This window comes from Lynx canadensis, chromosome C2 (genome assembly GCF_007474595.2).
Source record: "Lynx canadensis isolate LIC74 chromosome C2, mLynCan4.pri.v2, whole genome shotgun sequence".
Classification (NCBI taxonomy): domain Eukaryota; kingdom Metazoa; phylum Chordata; class Mammalia; order Carnivora; family Felidae; genus Lynx; species Lynx canadensis.
The window spans coordinates 85675760-85681759 of NC_044311.2; positions in this window are offsets into that span (position 1 = coordinate 85675760).

The following is a 6000-nucleotide window of genomic DNA, read 5'->3' on the forward strand; positions in this document are numbered from 1 at the left end:
GATTTGTAATTTCTGGGTCAAATTTAGAAAGAGAGGTGGCCATTTCTACATTTAACTGTATTCCTGATGCATGGCAACTAATCTGTATGTATAATAACTTACATTGCTTCAATGCAATGTAACCTTTTGGAAGAGGCCTAAGTGACACTTTGGGATTCAAATTAAAATTTAGCTGCATGGCACCATCAATGAAAATTACTAAGCTAATTATCAAAAATTAACATTTTCCTTCTGTAGACAGCTAAATTTATGTACACCCAGTTAGTGATAACACTGTCAAAAAATTTTTTCTGCCCTGTGGCAAAGCAAGCATTTGGGGTTGTCAGTTGTAGAATATATCCTAAATTAAGAAATATTAAAAGTGGGTTAGGGTGGGAAGTAAGTCTTAGAAGTAACATAATACTATGATTCTTAACTTAAAATAATGAAAACCAAGGCCCCAAGGTATAGAAATAACTTGCTGGGTGACTCAAGGTAAACACAGGCCCCCTGTCACCAGACTAACTTCGAACTGCCCGCTCTCCCCTTTAGAATTTGACCTTTACAGGTGCAGCTCTGTGAAACATTTCCTTTTCATCCATTTCATGTTAAAGATGCAGGGGCGCCTGGGTAGCACAGTTGGTTAGGCGTCCAACTCTTGACCTCAGTTCAGGTCTTGATCTGAGTCATGACTTCAAGCCTCAAGTCAGGCTCCACACTGGGCATGAAGCCTACTTAAATTTAAAAAAAGGGGGAAGGGAGGGGAGGGGACACCTGGGTGGCCTAGTGGGTCCGGTGCCAGGATTCCTGGGTTGGATCCTCCACCCTCGCATAGGGCTCTGTGCTGACAGCTGGGAACCTGGAACCTGCTTCAGTTTCTGTAGGTCTCTGTCTGTCTCTCTCTCAAAAATAAATAAATAAAAATTAATAATAACAATAAAATTTGCAGCTCCAATGCCACCTCTTTCAGGAAGTTTTCTCCGTTTGCTGAATACAGTCCTCTCTTTTCAACACGCAGTGAAAATTAGTTAGTAATGAATATTAATGATCGAGCCTTAAATCTCTCAGAAATTTCTTCTCCCCAGACTTCCCATTTCCTTCTTCCAAAGTATCTGGAACCCTGTATCCCCATAGCCCTTCCCAGGATGCTTTTGATTTCCTCTGAGGATAATTTTAACTACAACGTCCTCTTGAGCAGAAGTTGTTCACTACACCTTCCCCAATCCTCCCAGGCCAGGATACACAGTCAACAAGGATCTAACTCTTAACAACTTAGAATTTACATTCCACATTCATACCAGAATTTCTTGTTTGGGGCTAATGTCATCTAGGTACACCACTATCTTACTGTCCTCATTGCTGTTCTCTACCAATTTCCCACTAACTTCCTGCCTTCTCCTGGCTAATTGCATTGCAGATTATCTTAAGAACAGGGAGTTATGATGAGGGTAACTATGGGCAGGTACTGAAACTGGGAAACCCATGAACCCAGACATCTCTGGAAACTGGTTTCCCTCTCTTGGTGGCTATATCCTCTCTCTCTTTTCTCACCTGCTGCCCAACTCCTACCAAGTAGTTCTCTCTTCGTGGGTTCTGTTCCCTATGGGCCTGGCTTGCATATAATCCCTCATTGCTACAGATTCCTTCAACAAGTTGGTTGTCAGATGGTTACAGGGGCTGAGCACATGATATAAGTGAATGAAATTCGCCGGTGTAAGCAGTATAGGGGGATGGCACCCATGGTGAAGAGGGAAGATAGTGCGTTGTGTACTGCTCAGCTCCAGTCTGTTTTTGCCATATCAGGCCTTCAGATTTTATAAGAGAAGCCAAATAGCCAGATTTTAATGTGAAACTTCCCCAATTTTCAAATGTTGGCAACACTTTCAAAATATTAGAAAACATTGCACAGGTCACAAAAATAAGTTTCAGGGCCACTCTGCAGCTCCTATATATTTTTTGACAATTCTTGATGTATCCTTTCAACCTATGCTCCTGGAGCTTATCGCTTTATCTGTTTCCTAATTCCCACATCCCAGGAGAAAATCAGATCAACCCAGCTCATCTTTTCATCACAAGTCACACAGGTCCCCAGCTGGCAGATAGGAGGGTAGGATTACCCAATTTAATCATTTGTACAGGAATGGGGGTCAGGATGGTCGCTGCAGGACAGCTGCCCAGTAGACAAGGCAATCTCCCTAAGCGAAGGTATTAGTGATTTGGTCCCATATAACACAGCTAGTAAGCTCTCATGTTTGGCCTCTGACTCAGTCTGCTACCCCAACTCCTGCCACCAGCTAAGGTGATTTCAACATTCATTCTTTCTTTCTTCATTTAATAACATCCATAGGGGCGCCTGGGTGGTTCAGTTGGTTAAGTGTCTGACTTTGGCTCAGGTCATGACCTCACAGTTCATCAGTTCAAGCCCCGTGTTGGCTCTCTGCTGTCAACACAGAACTAGCTTTAGATCTTCTGTCCCTCTCTCCCTCTGTCCCTCCCCCACTGGTTCGTGTTCTCTCTCTCTCCTTCTCCCTCCCCCCCCCTTCTCTCTCAATAAATAAATAAACTTTAAAAATAATATCCATTAAGCATGTATGCTGGCCAGACACCCTGGCAGGCTCTGAAGTTTACTGGTGAAATAAACAGTGTTTCCCCTCTAGAGCTCAGAAAGCTACTCCTACTCTGACAGTCATTTCTCCCAGAAAAGGAAATAAGGGTTCTCCTATCTTGCAGACATAAGGAATCTTAAAAAAGTAAGATCCAAGAGAAGGTAAGGTTTTCCAAGGACCTTTAAGTCACAGGAAACTGCGTGAGGAAAGCAGAGGTAAACAGTGACCGATACAAAGGATTTTGTCTGCCACCCCAAGGAATTCTGATCTTAAGGCAATGGGAAACTTTGGAAGAATTTAAGCCTGGAGTGATGAGAATCAATTTGAATTTTATTTTTTTTTTTACTTTTTTTTTTTATATATATATGAAATTTATTGACAAATTGGTTTCCATACAACACCCAGTGCTCATCCCAAAAGGTACCCTCCTCAATACCCATCACCCACCCTCCCCTCCCTCCCACCCCCCATCAACCCTCAGTTTGTTCTCAGTTTTTAACAGTCTCTTATGCTTTGGCTCTCTCCCACTCTAACGTCCTTTTTTTTTTTTTTTTTTTCTTCCCCTCCCCCATGGGTTCCTGTTAAGTTTCTCAGGATCCACATAAGAGTGAAACCATATGGTATCTGTCTTTCTCTGTATGGCTTATTTCACTTAGCATCACACTCTCCAGTTCCATCCACGTTGCAAGCAGTGTGGAGGTTCCTCAGAAAATTAAAAATAGACCTACCCTATGATCAATTTGAATTTTAAAGGAGAGTGCGTTGGGGCGCCTGGGTGGCTCAGTTGGTTAAGCGGCCGACTTCGGCTCAGGTCATGATCTCGCGGTCCGTGAGTTCAAGCCCCGCGTCGGGCTCTGTGCTGACAGCTCAGAACCTGGAGCCTGTTTCGGATTCTGTGTCTCCCTCTCTCTCTGACCCTCCCCCATTCATGCTCTGTCTCTCTCTGTCTCAAAAATAAATAAACGTTAAAAAAAAAAAAAAAAACTTAAAGGAGAGTGCATCAAGGGGGCGGGGCTATCAGGACTGAGCCAAAACACTGTTAGCAGTTCAGAGATTTTCAACCAAGGTCTTTACAATCAAAAGATGTTTAAGAAACAAAATCAAAAGGATCTGATGCTAAACTAAATGTGAGGGAGGGAAAAAAAAAACTAAACTCTTAGGGTGATTCCAAGTGATTCCAATTTCAAGTTAGAGTGACTGGTGGGAGGTGGTACTATTCACACAAGAAAGTTTCTCTCTTTGCCTCAAAATATGTGACTTAAGACAGTCCTTAAATGTTCCCACCTTAAACCTTGTCTCACCCAGAACATTCCTTACACAAGCTTGACCTCAAATGTCTCCTGCTGTCTCACTCCCATACATTCACTTCACACTCCCAACCCCCCCCCCCCCCAGGACGCTTCTTATCTCCTAGGCTGTTGGCATTCACCTGTATTGCCTTCCCACTACCACGTTAACAACTCCATTTACAGTGCCCCTGAACCTCTTCCCAGGTCCTCCCTGACACTGTCACACACCCAGCACTGGATCAATCCAAACATTTCCTTCATGTTTCCCCCTCCTAGTTGCTGAGCAATACTAGAGGCCATTTATATCTTAAAGCAAAAGAAAGAAAGAAAGAAGGAGAAGGAGAAAGAAGAAGGAGAAGAAGGAGGAGGAGAAGGAGGAGGAGGAGGAGGAGGAGGAGGAGGAGGAGGAGAAGGAGAAGAAGAAGAAGAAGGAGAAGGAGAAGGAGAAGGAGAAGAAGAAGGAAATTTTTAAAAGGGTGCCTGGGTGATTCAGTTGCTTAAGCGTCTGACTCTGGATTTCCGCTCAGGTTATGAAGAACTCACTATTTGTGGGATCAAGCCCTGCGCCATAGGGCTCTGTGCTGACAGCTAGAAGCCTGCTTGGGACTCTCTCTTTCTCTCTCTCTCTGCCCCTCCCTTGCTCTCACATCCACTCTCATGCACACGCTCTCTCAATCTCAAAATAAACAAACTAATAAACTTTATGTATACAGGGGCATCTAGGTGGCTTAGTCAGGTAAGCTACTGACTTTGGCTCGGGTCATGATCTCACATTCGTGAGTTTGAGCCCCTCATCAGGCTCTCTGCCGTCAGTGTGGAGCCTGCTTCAGATCTTCTCTCTCCCTCTCTCTGCCCTCCGCCACTTGTGCTCGCTCTCTCTCTCTCTCTCTCTCTCTCTCTCTAAAATAAATGAACATATATGCATATATACATTATATGTATATAGGAGCCATTGGAAAAATTGTAAGCCAGGGAGTGTGATGTGATCTGATTTGTGTTTTAAAGGAGGTTGGGCCAGAATCACTGGGTTCTACTCATGAAACCAATACTACACTGTATTAACTAACTTGAATTCAAATAAATAAATTTAAAATTAAAAAAATAATAAAGGGGGCTGGGCAGGCAAGAGGTGAAAGGCTTTTGGGGCTGAGACTACTTTACTGCATTCAGTGATGCAAGACCTGGACACTACCTACTTAGGCTTTCCGACTGTTTTTGTATTATTTACCTGTGGCCTGATCCCTGGCCCACTGGCACAATGGCTACTCCTAACCTTGCCATCCAAGCTGTGGCCCACCCCCCTCATAAACTGTAGATAATTTTGACTCTTCCCACAGGAAGTAGGAATCATTCGGTGGGAACACTCTTCCTAGCCCTGACCCACGTACTCCCCCACATTCTCATCTTCTTTACTTCTTACCCACCTACCTCAAAGGAAAGCACACTTCTTCCTCGTGCTCCCGAACTTATCCCTTCCATTCTTCTCTGAGAATGGCTCTATCAATTATCTTTCCTCTGCATCCTCAACCTCTCTCTCAAATGACCTTTCTTTTCTCTTTGAAAAAAAAAGCATACACCCTCTGTATCAGGAAGGGTGTGTGTGTGAGAGAGAGACAGAGAGACAGAGACCGAGACAGAGACAGAGACAGATTATCTGAGTAGGGCAAAAATAAAGAGTTCATGATAAGATAGGATGGTTTTACCCCAAGCCCAGATGATAGGCTCTCCATGGACCTTGAGAGGGATTTGGAACCAGAACCTATAAAGTCTGGATGCTCTTTCTCTTCCATCCTTTCCACACATGGCTTGCTCTTCTGTACACCAATAGCTTATTTCATCTGATTGTCTGGGCCTAGATCTCAAGATCAACCAACTGAAGAGAAAGGGTTTTCTCTCATTACCCAAATCATAAATTTCTTTTTTTTATGTTTATATTTTAAGAGAGAGAGAGAGAGGCAGAGAGAGGGAGACAGAGGATCTGAAGCAAGTTCCACACTGACAGTAGAGAGCCCGATGCAGGGCTCGAGCTCACAAACTGCAAGATCATAGCCTGAGCCAAAGTCGGAGGCCTAACCAACTGAGCCACCCAGGCGCCCCCCAAATTATAAATTTCTTGGGGAAATATT